The sequence below is a fragment of the Salmo salar genome, chromosome ssa12 (genome assembly GCF_905237065.1).
Source record: "Salmo salar chromosome ssa12, Ssal_v3.1, whole genome shotgun sequence".
Taxonomy (NCBI): Eukaryota; Metazoa; Chordata; class Actinopteri; order Salmoniformes; family Salmonidae; genus Salmo; species Salmo salar.
This window is the reverse complement of record NC_059453.1, coordinates 24,404,563-24,419,897: the sequence shown is the minus strand read 5'-3', so window position 1 is coordinate 24,419,897 and position 15,335 is coordinate 24,404,563. Positions and strand designations below refer to the sequence as shown.

General features: G+C 44.5%; 1 pseudogene across 1 annotated transcript in view; it reads left to right on the top strand.

The window, feature by feature from the left end:
- LOC123725462 (myosin-11-like) overlaps nucleotides 1–14,421 on the top strand; it is a 40,303-nt pseudogene extending 25,882 nt beyond the window's left edge. Inside the window, exons 14-41 of the transcript XR_006757937.1 lie at nucleotides 67–240; nucleotides 360–474; nucleotides 719–912; nucleotides 1,558–1,679; nucleotides 1,897–1,966; nucleotides 2,181–2,341; nucleotides 2,659–2,767; nucleotides 2,899–3,030; nucleotides 3,322–3,527; nucleotides 3,694–3,831; nucleotides 4,143–4,266; nucleotides 4,575–4,746; nucleotides 5,068–5,280; nucleotides 5,548–5,692; nucleotides 6,011–6,216; nucleotides 6,482–6,586; nucleotides 6,802–6,954; nucleotides 7,286–7,534; nucleotides 7,854–8,066; nucleotides 8,318–8,531; nucleotides 8,725–8,886; nucleotides 9,092–9,220; nucleotides 9,364–9,452; nucleotides 9,784–9,907; nucleotides 10,863–10,988; nucleotides 11,128–11,319; nucleotides 11,440–11,611; nucleotides 13,168–14,421. The product of XR_006757937.1 is annotated as a myosin-11-like (transcript). The remainder of the gene's footprint in view (nucleotides 1–66; nucleotides 241–359; nucleotides 475–718; nucleotides 913–1,557; nucleotides 1,680–1,896; nucleotides 1,967–2,180; nucleotides 2,342–2,658; nucleotides 2,768–2,898; nucleotides 3,031–3,321; nucleotides 3,528–3,693; nucleotides 3,832–4,142; nucleotides 4,267–4,574; nucleotides 4,747–5,067; nucleotides 5,281–5,547; nucleotides 5,693–6,010; nucleotides 6,217–6,481; nucleotides 6,587–6,801; nucleotides 6,955–7,285; nucleotides 7,535–7,853; nucleotides 8,067–8,317; nucleotides 8,532–8,724; nucleotides 8,887–9,091; nucleotides 9,221–9,363; nucleotides 9,453–9,783; nucleotides 9,908–10,862; nucleotides 10,989–11,127; nucleotides 11,320–11,439; nucleotides 11,612–13,167) is intronic.
- The last annotated feature ends 914 nt before the right edge of the window (nucleotides 14,422–15,335 follow it).

The window sequence follows — 15,335 nt, the reverse complement described above, 5'->3', positions numbered from 1 at the left end:
GGAAACCTTTCCTAGATATATTAAGAAACCAGGAAAATATTTATTTGAGTTATGTTTTCTCCACAGAACAATCCTCCTGGTATTCTGGCCCTGTTGGATGAGGAGTGTTGGTTCCCCAAAGCCACAGACATCTCCTTCGTGGAGAAACTCATGAACACCCAGGCCAGCCACATCAAGTTCAGCAAACCCAAACAGCTGAAGAGCAAGACAGAGTTCTCTGTGCACCACTACGCTGGAAAGGTGTGTATCTATCATTTTTGTGGTGCTGTGTGGCTCAGTAAGAGGGTAAGAGGGACAAGGTTGTGAGTTCATTTCCCACAGGGATCACATACAAGAAATGTGTGGTGTTTTGCCTGTAGGTGGACTACAATGCTGATAATTGGTTGACAAAGAACATGGACCCTCTCAACGACAACGTCATAGCACTGCTTAACAGCTCGTCCAACACGTTTATCCAGGATCTCTGGAAAGATGGTAAGTCCCCCTGGACTCCAGTTAGTAGTTGCCTTTTTAGCATCGAGATGGAGTCTCAAGATGGATACATATACCCTTTCATTTTGTGTAACTAGCTCTGGTTGAAAATATTGCCTCCTAAGCGTGGTAACCAGATCTATTCCATGATTAGCCAACTGGTGTCATGTTTGGCATACAGGCTGCCAGTGTCCTAACCTAACCCAAATCCTAAAACAAACCCCCTCTCTGTCATAATGTGCCTCAGCGGACCGCGTGGTGGGCCTGGAGACCATGGCCAAGATGTCCGACAGCTCCATGCCCAGCGGCTCCAAGACCAAGAAGGGCATGTTCCGGACCGTGGGTCAGCTCTACAAGGAGTCCCTGGCCAAGCTCATGACTACGCTGCACAACACCCAGCCCAACTTCGTCAGATGTATCATCCCTAACCACGAGAAGAGGGTAGGCACTAGGCATAGACATTATTCACAATGTGGCCATTGTGCAATAGAACATTCAGCTGTGAATAAGATCTATTAGGCTGCAAGTCGAGGGAGGTTCCCTTCACCCTGTTGCCAGTGTCTAAGTGGAGTGAAGAAATCCACTTGATTCAATTTGAATTTCTATTTGATTCAATTCCAGCCTACCTCAGTTCACCACTATTGTTCCCCTTGTAGGGGCATTCCTTTTAAAGTGTAGTTGTTTGTTGATGCAGAGGAGAGGTGCAAGCAACTCCCTCTATAAAATGGGAAAAAATACCATATTAGATTAGCGGCAAGACGCCCTGTTTGTCTGATAAAGGCAATTTAAGACATTTGAATGGAATTAAGTGTTTCCTCCCCCAGGTGTGAAGGAGTGTTAAGTATTTTCTTCTCCAACTGCTTTTTCTACTATTTCACTTTCAATCTTAACCTTTTAGAACAAATCTAAAGAATAACTTTATGTACTTATTTCTATTTGTAAGGTAAGGAGCCGTAAATAATCTCGCCCTTACTGTAATGTTTGCTATGCTTGGGTATTTGTAACAAATTGATGATGTTTGTATACAATATGTAAAGCAAATGTAATCACATTCATTGATCCTATATCCTGACCCGTTGTCCTCAGGCGGGGAAACTGGACGCCCATCTGGTCTTGGATCAGCTGAAGTGCAACGGTGTGTTGGAGGGCATCCGTATCTGCCGGCAAGGATTCCCCAACCGAATCCTCTTCCAGGAGTTCCGTCAGCGGTGAGTAGACGAATGGAAGAATCTGTTGCCTTAGAATGGTTAAACCAGCCTGGACACTGTCACTCACCATGGTTTTCACCGTTCAGTCTGGTTTAACCAGACTATACTATTGCCTACTATCCAGTGCATTCAACATTGGCATGTATCAAACATAGCCAGTGGTAAACATTTCTCTTAAATCGGACTTTGTCTCTGTCTCAATATTTTCACTCTACAGTTACGAGATCCTGGCGGCTAGTGCAATTCCCAAGGGATTCATGGATGGCAAACAGGCGTGTGGTCTCATGGTAAGAAAGTGGAGCCATTTCCAAATCCTAGCATCAGGACTGTTATCATATCAAGTCTATAAAAACAGCCTTGCATATTCTCTTCTCTGGAATTCTACCAAGATGAGACACCAAGTACCAAGATAGAAACCAAGTTGGTACCAACTCTGCAACATACCAAGCTCAATTCCCCTTTTCTCACATTCCTTTCCTGTCCCATTTCCTGGTTCTGTAGATTAAGCACCTGGATCTGGACCCCAACTTGTACCGGATTGGTCAGAGTAAGATATTCTTCCGTACCGGCGTGTTGGCCCAGCTCGAGGAGGAGAGAGATCTGAAGATTACGGTGGTCATTATCGCCTTCCAGTCCCAGGCTAGAGGTTTCCTGGCCAGAAAGTGAGCAATGGCCATAGTGTTGACACTGCTTTAATACAATAAAGCCCTCAGTCTATATATCAATTCTACCCAGCTAACAACATTTTGTCCTGGGAACATCCCCTAAATGTTAGCAAAAGTCCAGGGGACGTCGCAATGTAATGTTCCCAGGACAGACGTTTGTTCTATTTTTCTGATTCTGGTTCCGAAAGTGCCACCATGTATGCTGTTATTAGCACTGTCCACAATTGAAACTGAATCAGTGAAAATGGCTTTTATGAGCCAATAAATGCTACATTACAGTGGTCAATGTTGGTTCCGCTACTGCGTTCTAACAGGGCCTTTGCTAAGAGACAGCAGCAACTGATGGCCATGAAGGTGATTCAGAGGAACTGTGCTGCCTACCTCAAACTCAGGAACTGGCAGTGGTGGAGACTCTTCACCAAGGTAGAGTTTCAACAACATTAACTATTCAACACATTCCATTAGTTGATGTCTGTCCTACTTACCAAGGATATCAGATATAGACTTTGGTGGCGGATGCAGTGTTGACCAAGTCATGTCATCCTGACCTGCAGGTCAAGCCTCTGTTGCAAGTGACCCGCCAGGAGGAGGAGATGGGCCTGAAGGACGAGGAGCTGCAGAAGGCCAAGGAGTCTGCAGTGAAGTACGAATCAGAGCTGAAGGAGATCACCCTGAAACACACAACAGTATGTATAGGGGACCATTCGCCAGGAACACACTATGTGCTTTCCACAATCTTTGTAGGGATTATGTTGCCATTTTTCAGATATTAGTTTGAATTAAATTACTATTGTAACCCTTTTCCCCACTTTCATTGCCTCAAAAAAAAGTATTGGCATTTACATAAGAAGTGTTATGAAATAAAAACATTAAAACTCGAGAAAGTTTGGTGTATCACAGGGTTGTGTGCTGGGCCCCCTACACTTTTCTTTCTATTCAGCTCTCTTTGCTTTTTCTCTGGCTCCTTTTCTATCCAGATTATGGAGGAGAGGAACGCATTGCAGGAGCAGCTGCAGGCTGAGACCGAGCTGTATGCAGAGGCGGAAGAGATGAGGGTGCGACTGGCCGCTAAGAAGCAGGAGCTGGAGGAGATCCTCCATGAAATGGAGGCCAGGTTGGAAGAGGAGGAAGACCGCGCTCAGGCCCTGCAGGTGGATAAGAAAAGATGCAGCAACAGATGCAGGTTTGTTTGACCTTTTCTTTCCTTCTGTCTTTCACCTTGACTTTGTATTTTGGAGTTTTATTTCGGGGTGTGTGTTGCTAGTCATGTTAAGTCACGACGGTAGCCTAGAGGTTAGGGTTGCTGGTTTGAATCCTAAGTCTGGCAGTTCTTCTTGGTTCGTTTTTAGGACCTGGAGGAGCATCTGGAGGAGGAGGAGGATGCCCGTCAGAAGCTGCAGCTGGAGAAGGTAGCATGTGAAGGCAAGATCAAGAAGTTAGAGGACGATGTCTTAGTGATGGAGGACCACAACACCAAACTGTTAAAGGTCAGTTATAGTACTATGTCTCAGGCGTCATATGAGACATATTGTCAAGGCTATGGGCCATTAAAGGAACATTTGAGTGTTTTCGTCTATCAAGAGAGACTAGGTGTCAGTTACCATATGTCTCAAGCATCATAAAAGAAGCATTGTCAAGTCTCTGGGCCCATGGGTCCATGAGTGCAATGAAGATTTGATAATGACTGTTGATCCTGTTTTCCATTTGTCCACTCAATCGGCATTTAATGAAAGCAGGGTTATGACATTTAGGATTTACACTGTGTGGTTACCTGTTTGCCATGTTTACCCTGTTTTAGGAGAGGAAACTAATGGAAGAGAGGCTAGCAGATTTCAGCTCCAACCTTGCAGAGGAGGAAGAGAAGTCCAAAAACCTGACCAAGCTCAAGAACAAACACGAGTCAATGATCTCTGAACTTGAGGGTTCGTATCAATCTTTTACCCCATCCAGACATCAAATAAACCACTCTCACTGGATACCACACCTATTCAGTTATCAAGCAACAATGCACATCTTTGTCCGTACAAATAGTGGCTTTGGGGGTTTTCCTGACCATGTGACCTGACCAGGAACAACTCCTAGCCATATCCATACAGGAGCATCCTATATCGTAACCAATCTGTGTTGTCCTTAAGTTTGTCGGAAGAACGTATTGAAGCTATTCAGCCACTACACACATCTTCATCCATGGAGTAACCTTCCATATATTTCTTTATCTTTTGTCCTCTAGTCCGTCTGAAGAAGGAGGAGAAGGGTCGGCAAGAGCTGGACAAAGCAAAGCGTAAGCTGGAGGCGGAGTCTAACGACCTCCAGGAGCAGATAGCCGACCTGCTGGCCCAGATCGCTGAGCTCAAAGCCCAGCTGGCTAAGAAGGAGGAGGAGCTACAGGCTGCTCTAGCCAGGTGGGCACCAAACACTGGATTTTGATATTTATTTTTTGTAATTGTGTCACTTTTCATTATTCTTTCTTTTTGAGCCCCCTTCAGTTGTTTTATAGATCCTCACATGATACTGTGATAAAGTCAACATTACACTTGTATATGACCTCTAAAACACAGCACCAAATGTAACAAATGTAATATCTATTGATATTAACATCAGCTCAGAATACGCCTTCTTTTATTAGTGATACGTTTTATCTTGAAATCATCCACAAACAACGTATTAACAATGTATAAACAACATATAAACAATGTTCATCAATGTTCACCTTTTTCCCCTAGGCTAGAGGACGAGATGGCCCAGAAGAACAATGCCCTAAAGAAGATCCGGGAGCTGGAGGGCCACATCTCAGACCTTCAGGAGGACCTGGACTCAGAGCGCCAGGCCAGGAACAAGACTGAGAAGGCCAGGAGGGACCTGGGAGAGGAGCTGGAGGCCCTCAAGTCTGAGCTGGAGGATACACTTGACAGCACCGCTACCCAGCAGGAGCTCCGGTGAGTACAAATACTAGGCAGTGGCTCTGTTCCAATATCCACACTGGCATACCATTTAGTATGAAGCAATATATTCTTAGTGAATGCTAGTATGGACATTGGAACGTAGCCATTTGGTCATTTGTCTGTATATTCATACAGTCTAGGGTAGTACTTGGTCTATTCAATCACTCATGCAATTCATCATCTGTCCATCCATTCTTTCATCCATCCACCCACTCACCCATCCATCCATTCACCCATCCATTCATCCGCTCATCTCTGCAGGGCGAAGAGAGAACAGGAGGTGACCCTGTTGAAGAAGGCCATGGACGACGAGGGTCGGACCCACGAGGCCCAGGTGCAGGAGATGAGACAGAAACACACCCAGGCCGTAGAGGAGCTCACAGAGCAGCTGGAGCAGTCCAAACGGGTAAGGAAATGTAGCTACACTACTAGGCCTGTTCAAGTGCCCAAAGTTCTGTATCTGATTGTATAGCATCATCACTGGCCAGATTTGACGTGACTCTAACTGACTACATTCTGAAGCATATGATAACTTCATGTGTGCATGAATCCATCTTCCACAGAACAGGATACATTTTACTGTTCTATTATGGAAGCTCTATGTATTAGCACTCTGGTTTCAGGATACGGAAAAATCCATATGTATTAGATGCTGTGTGGGCCTACCTACATTATATAGTATTTCCATTGACTGGTTGAATCCCTTCCTCTCTGTGTACCCCAGGTGAAGTCGAACCTGGACAAGGCCAAGCAGGCCCTGGAGAAGGAGACGTCGGAGCTGACGGTGGAGGTGCGCTCCTGACCACGGCCAAACAGGACGTGGAGAACAAGAAGAGGAAGGTCGAAGGTCAGCTGAACGAGCTGCAGGCACGCTTCACCGACAGCGAGAAGCAGAAGGGCGAACTGGGAGAGCGGTGCTCCAAGATCACTGTGAGTGACGACGATGAGGGGTCGCACAATGATGACATCATCACACAGAGCCCATATGGCCATAATTCATAAAAATGTGTACCTGCTGGAACACCCATAGACCCACACAGGGACCTTATTCTTTGTTCTTTGTAGAATGATATTAGTTATGTAGAATGACGCACGATGCAATAGATGAATGGATGAAATAGTCCATAGATATAGAAGACAAGTTTCACTAGCTAGATGAGATGCTGACTAATATCCCATCTCTTTCTCTACACAGATTGAGCTAGAGAGTGTCACCAACCTCCTGAATGAAGCCGAGGGGAAGAACATCAAGCTGAGCAAAGATGTCTCCACTCTCAGCGCCCAAGTCCAAGACACACAAGTACACACACATACATCCTGTTTATTCTGTACTGCATATTCATGCAAGCTAACATTTCATTGTAAGTATATTTTAAGTGAGATATTACCAAAAGGACTCACCGTAACTGCTCTATGTGTTGTTCAATGCTGGTTTATGATATCCTGTATGTAGAACTTGTTGCTCATTGGTTGGCGTTTGATACTGAACTTTGACCTTGTCTCTGCCCTCCTCAGGAGCTGCTGGCTGAGGAGACCCGTCAGAAGCTGCAGTTCTCCACGAAGCTGCGTCAGATGGAGGACGACCGCAACAGTCTGCAGGAACAGCTGGAGGAGGAGGTGGAGGCCAAGAGGAACGTGGAGAGACACGTGTCCACCCTCAACATACAGGTCAGAGTTCAGACACCGGGTCAGACACTGGCGTCAAATGGTAAAACCTCATTGAGATGGATACTGCATGTGAAGAGATCCATCTTGTTACCATTTCAAGTGGACATTTCCTGTGCGTTATGGTCCCAAAACAAGAGATCGTAGTGGTCATTTGGAGTTAGCGTATTGGGACAGTCAAATACAGCATCCACTTAAAATGAAGACTAGCTGGAAATGAGAAGGTGTTCTCAGTCAACAAACCTGGTAAAATAACAGTTAAATGAACAAATAATGAAAACATGAAGAAAGTACATTTATACACTTGTTTACACTATTTTCCTTGTATCACCAGCTGTCAGACTCCAAGAAGAAGCTAGAAGAAATGGCCGGCAACAATGAGCTCCTGGAGGAGAGCAAGAAGCGTCTTCAGAGAGACCTGGAAGCGTCCAACACCCAGTTCGAGGAGAAGGCCTCTGCCTACGACAAGCTGGAGAAGACCAAGAACCGTCTGCAGCAGGAGCTAGAGGACATCCTCATGGACCTGGACAACCAGAGGACCGTCGTCTCCAACCTGGAGAAGAAGCAGAAGAAGTTCGACCAGGTCAGTCAACCAACCAACTGCAAAACTGGTCGACATAACATTATAAGGATGGAAATGAGGCAATACCAACCTGTTTTGCCTGCTGGTACAACAGACATATCAAAATGCTGACAGTAATCAAAGCAATTGTGATGCATGTTATGTTAAAGATAAACAGGGTGTAGGAGAATGTAAATAAGGAGAAAATATTTACATAAACCATGCAACAACAAAAAAAGACTTCTCTTTAACTACTTTCTCTGCCGTGTAAGTGAAATCAAATTTATTTGGACTTGAAAGTCATCTGAACTTACCTTCTCCACTTCACTCTTTCTTCCAGATGTTGGCCGAGGAGAAGACCATCTCCAGTAAGTACGCTGATGAGAGGGACCGTGCTGAGGCAGAGGCCAGGGAGAAGGAGACCAAGGCTCTGTCTCTGGCACGTGCTCTGGAGGAGGCCCTGGACAGCAGGGAGGAGCTGGAGAGAGCCAACAAGTCCCTGAGGACTGAGATGGAAGACCTGGTCAGCTCTAAGGACGACGTGGGCAAGAGTGTGAGTGTGGACAATCAACTTCTCTGGAATCTATGGGCCAGATTCCCAGATACTGATCAAGCCTAGTCCTGGACTAAAAGTATCTTTCAATGGAGCCTCTTTCCATGGAGATTGAGCCTGATTTTTAATCCAGGACTAGGTTTAATCACTTTTTTAAATTTTTTTAAATGGCAATATTCTTAAACCACCAATAGGTGGCAGGCATGTCCACAACCTTTTCTCACCCACCCACCCCTCCATCCCATCTGTAGGTCCATGAGTTGGAGAAGGGGGAAGCGTGGGCTAGAGGCCCAGGTGGAGGAGATGAAGACCCAGCTGGAGGAGCTGGAGGACGAGCTGCAGGCTGCAGAGGACGCCAAGCTGCGTCTGGAGGTCAACATGCAGGCCCTGAAGGCCCAGTTCGATAGGGACCTGGTGGGACGTGACGAGATGGGAGAGGAGAAGAAGAGACAGCTCATAAAGCAGGTAGGGAAAGAAGAAAAACTGTAAAGAGGAAAAGCCACCATCTTGTTACACAGAAAAGAAGTAGGTTCATGGATTAACTCTCCAGGGTGTTCAAACCAGTCTACACAATACTGACACACATTCACAGCAACAAATGATGTTGCTGAATTGAGCTGTGTACTCAGCCTTTGCTTTCTGTATGTGTGCTCCCCAGGTGCGTGAGTTGGAGACAGAGCTGGAGGACGAGAGGAAGCAGAGAGCCACGGCGGCAGCAGCCAAGAAGAAGCTGGAGGGAGATATGAAGGATCTGGAGGGACAGATCGAGATGTCCAACAAGGGACGCGACGAGGCCATCAAACAGCTGCGCAAGATCCAGGTGAGTGGGAGCGAACGATGATACTGTAACACATTACCTTACAGTGAAACTGTGATGTTTATGTGGCATTATGACAGCCTGTTCCTTATTTAGTCATATGTAGTATGTCTTATGTAACTGACATTCATGACACCCATCACAACTTATAAAGCATTATGAACGCCTTATGATGCCTTATAATGTAATTATGTCATTCCATCTCCAGGCCCAGATGAAGGACTTCCAGAGGGAACTGGAAGATGCCCGTGCAGCCAGAGAAGAGGTGCTGGGTACGGCCAAGGAGAGCGAGAGGAAGGCCAAGAGTCTGGAGGCTGAGCTCATGCAGATTCAGGAGGTAACGTCTGACTCACTGTAGATAGCATGGCACAGTGTGAAATGACACTCTACTTCCTATATAGTGCACTACTCTTGACCAGAATGCTATTTTGTGTGTGTGTGTGTGTGTGTGTGTGTGTGTGTGTGTGTGTGTGTGTGTAGGAGCTGGCTGCTGCTGAGAGGGCACGGAAACAAGCAGAGGCAGAGCGGGACGAGCTGTCCGACGAACTAGCCAGCAACACCTCTGGAAAGTAAGTAGAACCTTTACTAAATTAGTGTGATGTTAACAGCATTATAACACCTCTTGTATTTCACAATTTTTCCACAGTCAAATGAGTGGAATGAATTGGAAACAATGAATTGAACGCAGCATTAGATGGTGGTGTAGTGGATCATTGTGCAACTGAAACATTGTGTGGTAGTGGAGCATTCATTGTGTGACTGAAGCGTAGTGTAGTGGAGCATTCATTGTGTGACTGAAACATTGTGTGGTAGTGTAGTGAAATGTTGTGTGATTGAAACATTGTGTGGTGGTGTAGTGGAACATTGTGTGACTGACTGTTTCCTGTGTGCGGTTTCCAGGTCAGCCCTGTCTGATGAAAAACGTCGCCTAGAGGCTAAGATCTCCCAGCTGGAGGAGGAGCTGGAGGAAGAGAGCAGTAACATGGAAATCCTCAACGATAGATTGAGGAAGAGCACTCAACAGGTTAGACTGGCAGGATCCATCCTCCTAACGACCTGAAACACACTGTGACCACACCTTAAACACACTAGAACAGGGCTGTCCAACCCTCTTCCTGGAGATCTACTGTCCTGTGGGTTTTCAGTCCAACCCTCTTCCTGGAGATCTACTGCCCTGTGGGTTTTCAGTCCAACCCTAATTTAACACACCTGATTCAACAAATTAGTTGCTCAACAAGACCTTAAATAGCTGAATCAGATATGCTAAATTAGGGTTGACTGAAAAACCTACATGTCAGTGGATCTTTCCTTCCAGTTCTCTGCTGCCAATGACTGGAACGAATTGCAAAAATTGCTGAAGTTGGAGACTTATATCTCCCTCATTAACTTTAAACGTCAGCTATCTGAGCAGTTTACCGATTGCTGCAGCTGTAAACAGACCATCTGCAAACAGCCCATCCAATCTACCTACCTCATCCCCATAGTGTTTTTATTAACTTTTTTGCTATTTTGCACATCATCATCTGCACATCTATCACTCCTGTGTTAATTTGCTAAATTGTAATTACTTCGCTACTATGGCCTATTTATTGCCTTACCACCTCACGCCATTTGCACACACAGTATATAGACTTTTTCTATTGTGTTGTTGACTGTACATTTGTTTATTCCATGTGTAACTCTGTGTTGTTGTTTGTGTCTCACTGCTTTATCTTGGCCAGGTCGCAGTTGTAAATTAGAACTTGTTCTCAACTGGCCTACCTGGTTAAATAAAGGTGAAATAAAAAAAAATGAAGAAATCTCCAGGAAGAGGGTTGGGCAGCCCTGCACTAGAACCACAACTTGACCTTTTATCAACCATGCTTTAAACCCTCATTGACCACCTCTTGGACGTACATTGACCATACCTTTAACCGTCAGTGACCAAGCTTTGAACTCACAGCGTCAGTGACCACATCTTGACCACTCTTCACACTCAGGTGGACCAGCTGAACAATGAGCTGCAGACCGAGCGCACCACCTCCCAGAAGAACGAAAGCGCCCGGCAGCAGATGGAGAGGCAGAACAAGGACCTAAAGGCCAAGCTGCAGGAGATGGAGAACCAGGTCAGAGATAGTAGATGTGACTACCTAGGGTTTCTCCCCATTGAGAAAATATTAAGTGTCCCTACTTTCCGGTCCATCTTAGTGGGCGTGTAGTGTACCGTTAAATTGTGGGGTATCGGTTTCTATCATCTCTGACCAGGTCAAGTCCAAGTTCAAGTCATCCATCACCGCCCTGGAGGCCAAGGTGGCTCAGTTGGAGGAGCAGGTGGAGCAGGAGAGCAGAGACAAGCAGGCCGTAGCCAAGGGCCTGCGCCAGAAGGACAAAAAGCTGAAAGATCTGATGATCCAGGTGGAGGACGAGAGGAAACAGGCCGAACAGTACAAGGAACAGGTATGCTGTTGTCATGCTGACAGCAGTCTTATGTCATATGAACACCCTCTTCTTCCTTTCTGCTAATGGCAGTGTTATGACACTCTTATGAACCCCCCCCCATCTTACTCCTCTCCTCAGGCAGAAAAGGGCAACACGCGGATGAAGCAGCTGAAGCGCCAGCTGGAGGAGTCGGAGGAGGAGTCTCAGCGCATCACGGCTGCCCGCAGGAAGCTGCAGAGGAGCTGGATGAGTCCACCGAGGCGAACGATGCCATGAGCCGCGAGGTCAACTCCCTCAAGAGCAAACTCAGGTACAGTGTGACCAATGACCCCAGAGTCAGGGCGGTGTCTTTGGCAAGAGTCCCTGCTCCTGACCCCTCTCCTGTGTACTGTAGTTTCACTGTGCTCGATAGAAAAGGATAACCCCACCCCAAATCAAGGCAGGTCCAATATATAACACTGAGTAGATTTACAACCACACTGACATTTCACACAATCACCCATTCGCCAACCACAATTAAATCTTCTCCCAATGGGCAAATGAGCATAAAGTACCCTTTTGGGGTTTGCAGATAACAAGTTGAACACTGTACTATAGTATATCTTTTTCCAACACCATGGCGAGTCCTCTGGAAATCAAAGCCTTTCTTGAATCTTTATTGCAGAGGCAACCCAATCCCAGAACCCAAGGAGTAACGTAGCAGGTACCTCTGCGCTCAGAAGTTTATCACCATTTCATTTTAACTTTCCATAACTTACCCCCATGCACTCTTGTCCAACTGACTGTGCCATTTCTCCGCCTGAAAGAGTGAAATATGGTTTATCGGTCAATATCTACAATAGAGCTTCTCTGATAGAGCTCATAGTCTGAAACAGTGCAAGAAAAGTGTATTGCACTTCCATTGTGTTCTTTCTACTACTGGTGACCATATTTTTCTCCATGCTTGGTTTAGTTGCCCTAAACCAAACTCATTTCTCTGTGTCTGTCTAGCCTGGTTCCAGATCTGTTTGTGCTGTCTTGCCAAATCCTATGGTCTCCGGTGACCATCGGAGTTGACAATACAGCACAAACAGTTCTGGGACCAGACTAGTGTTCGTCTAGACAGGAGTCAAATGAGTTAAAGATATAACCGGCCGGTGTGCAGCGTGCCTGTTACTATAACATCTTACTCATTCTGCATTTCAGCGATGCCATTTAATCTTCCTCGTGTTCTTTACCCAAGTCTAACAAAACGTAATAGACAAGTTACATGAAATGATGTAGTTTGAACTTAATAGACCATTGTGGTCCCCACTTTAAACAAAGTACAACTTATAAAGGCTTTATATAGCATGCAAAAGGCCTCATAAGAACTACATAAAGGCTTCATAAATCATCTATAAGCATGTCATACTCTATAAAGGGTGACGTGACAACTAGAGGGGTGAATTGCCAAATGTGACATAACGCACTGTTTATACACCATTTATATTATGACATATGCTCACAGATGATTTGTGAAGTATTTATGTAGTGCTTATGAAGCCTTTATGTAGGCTATATAGAGCCTTTATAAGTTGTACATTGTTTAAAGTGGGACCATTATTGTAATAAGATGTCAATACTTTATTAACAGTGACGATCACAACCGGTCTGGTAGGTATTGTTAGACATCCATTTTAACTTGTTAAAACGAAAAGGTGGATAAAGGCAGAGTGATATACAGACGCAGACAATGGGAACAAAAAGTCCTCCAACATTGTCCTGAGGTTACCAGGAAACCTAGAATGGTCTTGCCCATAGCTCGTCTCATCTGTGTGTTTGTGTGTTTGTATGTGTGTCCTGTGTCTGTGTGTCTTGCATCGGTGCTGTCTGTCTGCGTTTCAGGCGCGGGACCGAGCCCTCCTTCAGCAGCGCACCGCGCCGTGTCGGGGGCAGTGCCCGGAGAGGGGTCATCGATGACGCGTCAGAAGAAGACGGGGACTCACAGGGGGACTACAATGGAACAAAGTCTGTTGAGTAGAAGAGCCCAAAACCATCCAATTAAATTCAGTATTACAAGCATCCAACCAATCAGACTCAGTGCCAGACAGACCCGCTTTACCAAAGAACACACAAGTGACTTCAACCTTACCCTTTCATATCACTTCCAAATATGATTCTCTATATCAATCACATATCGACTGCCTTCTCGTTCAGAGCACATAAGGCTTTTTACAATTCAAAATGGAGGCATAAGAGACAAAGGCGTAATAATTAATTTTGTTCAATTTTAGTGCCTGGGATGTTAGTGTGATTTTGTTCTTTTGCGACACTGTTTTGTACTGCACTGAATTACTTGTCCCTACGATACTTCCTTAGCATAATGTTGTACCCCTCGTAGGTACATAGGTTACATGTTGTTCCTTATACTCCTTTCATCTGGAAGGATAAATCCAGGTGTTACTATTCGTCACTTTAAATCCTAATTAATTATAGCCATCACATTGTATTTCTAGATTTATACATCTAGCGGTCATGTAAATCTATAATTCTATTTCTATGACGACATTATGACTTGTCCCGTCTTCTACACTGCTGTTAACTTTTAAGATCGTTATAGAAGGTCAATGTATACTATGACAAATGGTATACCTACCCAGCAAAAAAAAAATGTAGTCCAAATGTATTTTGTTTGTATTCATTATAGCTGCCCCAATATTGGCGCACGGTTGCAACCATAGCAACTGTTGTGTTTTGTCTGTGGTAAGGACAGTGAATCGACCATATATATTTCATACTTCATACTTTGTCAAGTGTGGGTAGCAGAACACCTTCCTACTCTTAGAAACCAAAACCAGTCACCCCTTTCTCCTACATATTCCTATCAGACTTTTCTTGTTCCTAAAGTCTAATACTCATATAGTATCAACAAGACAGGTACTTTTTCAGTTGTGTACCTTGCCAAGTAGAATATCATCAAGGCCATTTTGTGCATGTCCAGATGCATATTCAACAAAAATATATTTTTGTTTTTCCTGCCACTGGTCACCTTTACAACAATGTTTTGTCTTGTTTTTACTCAATTGACGTTTACGTGCCACTTCTTCAAATCTATAAATCGTGGAACCACCTGCACAATAAATAAGAGTGAAAAAGTAACCCTATTCCTCTACTATATGTCTGTCTCCACATCCTGAATGATATTGCCAAAAGCATGTTTAGAATGTTCATTTTATGTGTTCATTTTGATACAAAAAGGATTGCAAACCAACAGGTCAAAAGGTAGAGCACCTCAGGTGCATACATTTCAATGTAAATCCAGACAGAAGTTAGTATGTTAGTAACACACCCACAAACAGTTGCCAACGGTTACATGTACAGTTGTAAAAGAAGCTCTACAAACGGTACTTCCTGGTCCATACACAACAGCAGAGTACTTACATAAGAACAGTTGCTGTAACAGAGTTGTTTTGTAGACATATTATCCTGGTCTCAAATCTGTGTGTTCTAACCAACTCCTTTATCACGAGCATGACAGGGGAATTGGATAAAGCACATATGGATGGAGCCAATATAAACCAATGATATATATACACGTTGTAAGTACAAACGTTCCATCTGTTGTTGAGTAGTAACATGCCCTACGGTCATATCTGTCCTTGATATCGGACTATTGCGCCTCATTGGAAAGACATAAAAGGCTAAAACATATTTTAAACAGTACGTAATGAATTCCAAGAATTCACATATCCACCAGAATTCATACGTCCAGCATTAACAGTAACCAAGGCATCATCCATAATGGTTTTGGAAATATAGTATGAACTGTGCTTTATCTCGAAACCCTATTCTGTAAAATCGAACTCTAGTCTGTCAAATCTATTAAGATCTATTATTGCTATTTTGTCATCTTTGATAGCTCCTGATCTGATATGATCAGTCTTTTGACAGGAATTCTGGGTCAACTGACCTGCTCAAACTGAACCAAAGCTGTCTTTAGGCCACTTCCTATTAGAAACATCTGTAGTATAGATTCTATACATTCAGCAGTGCAGTGGTGCCCCTAACTCTCC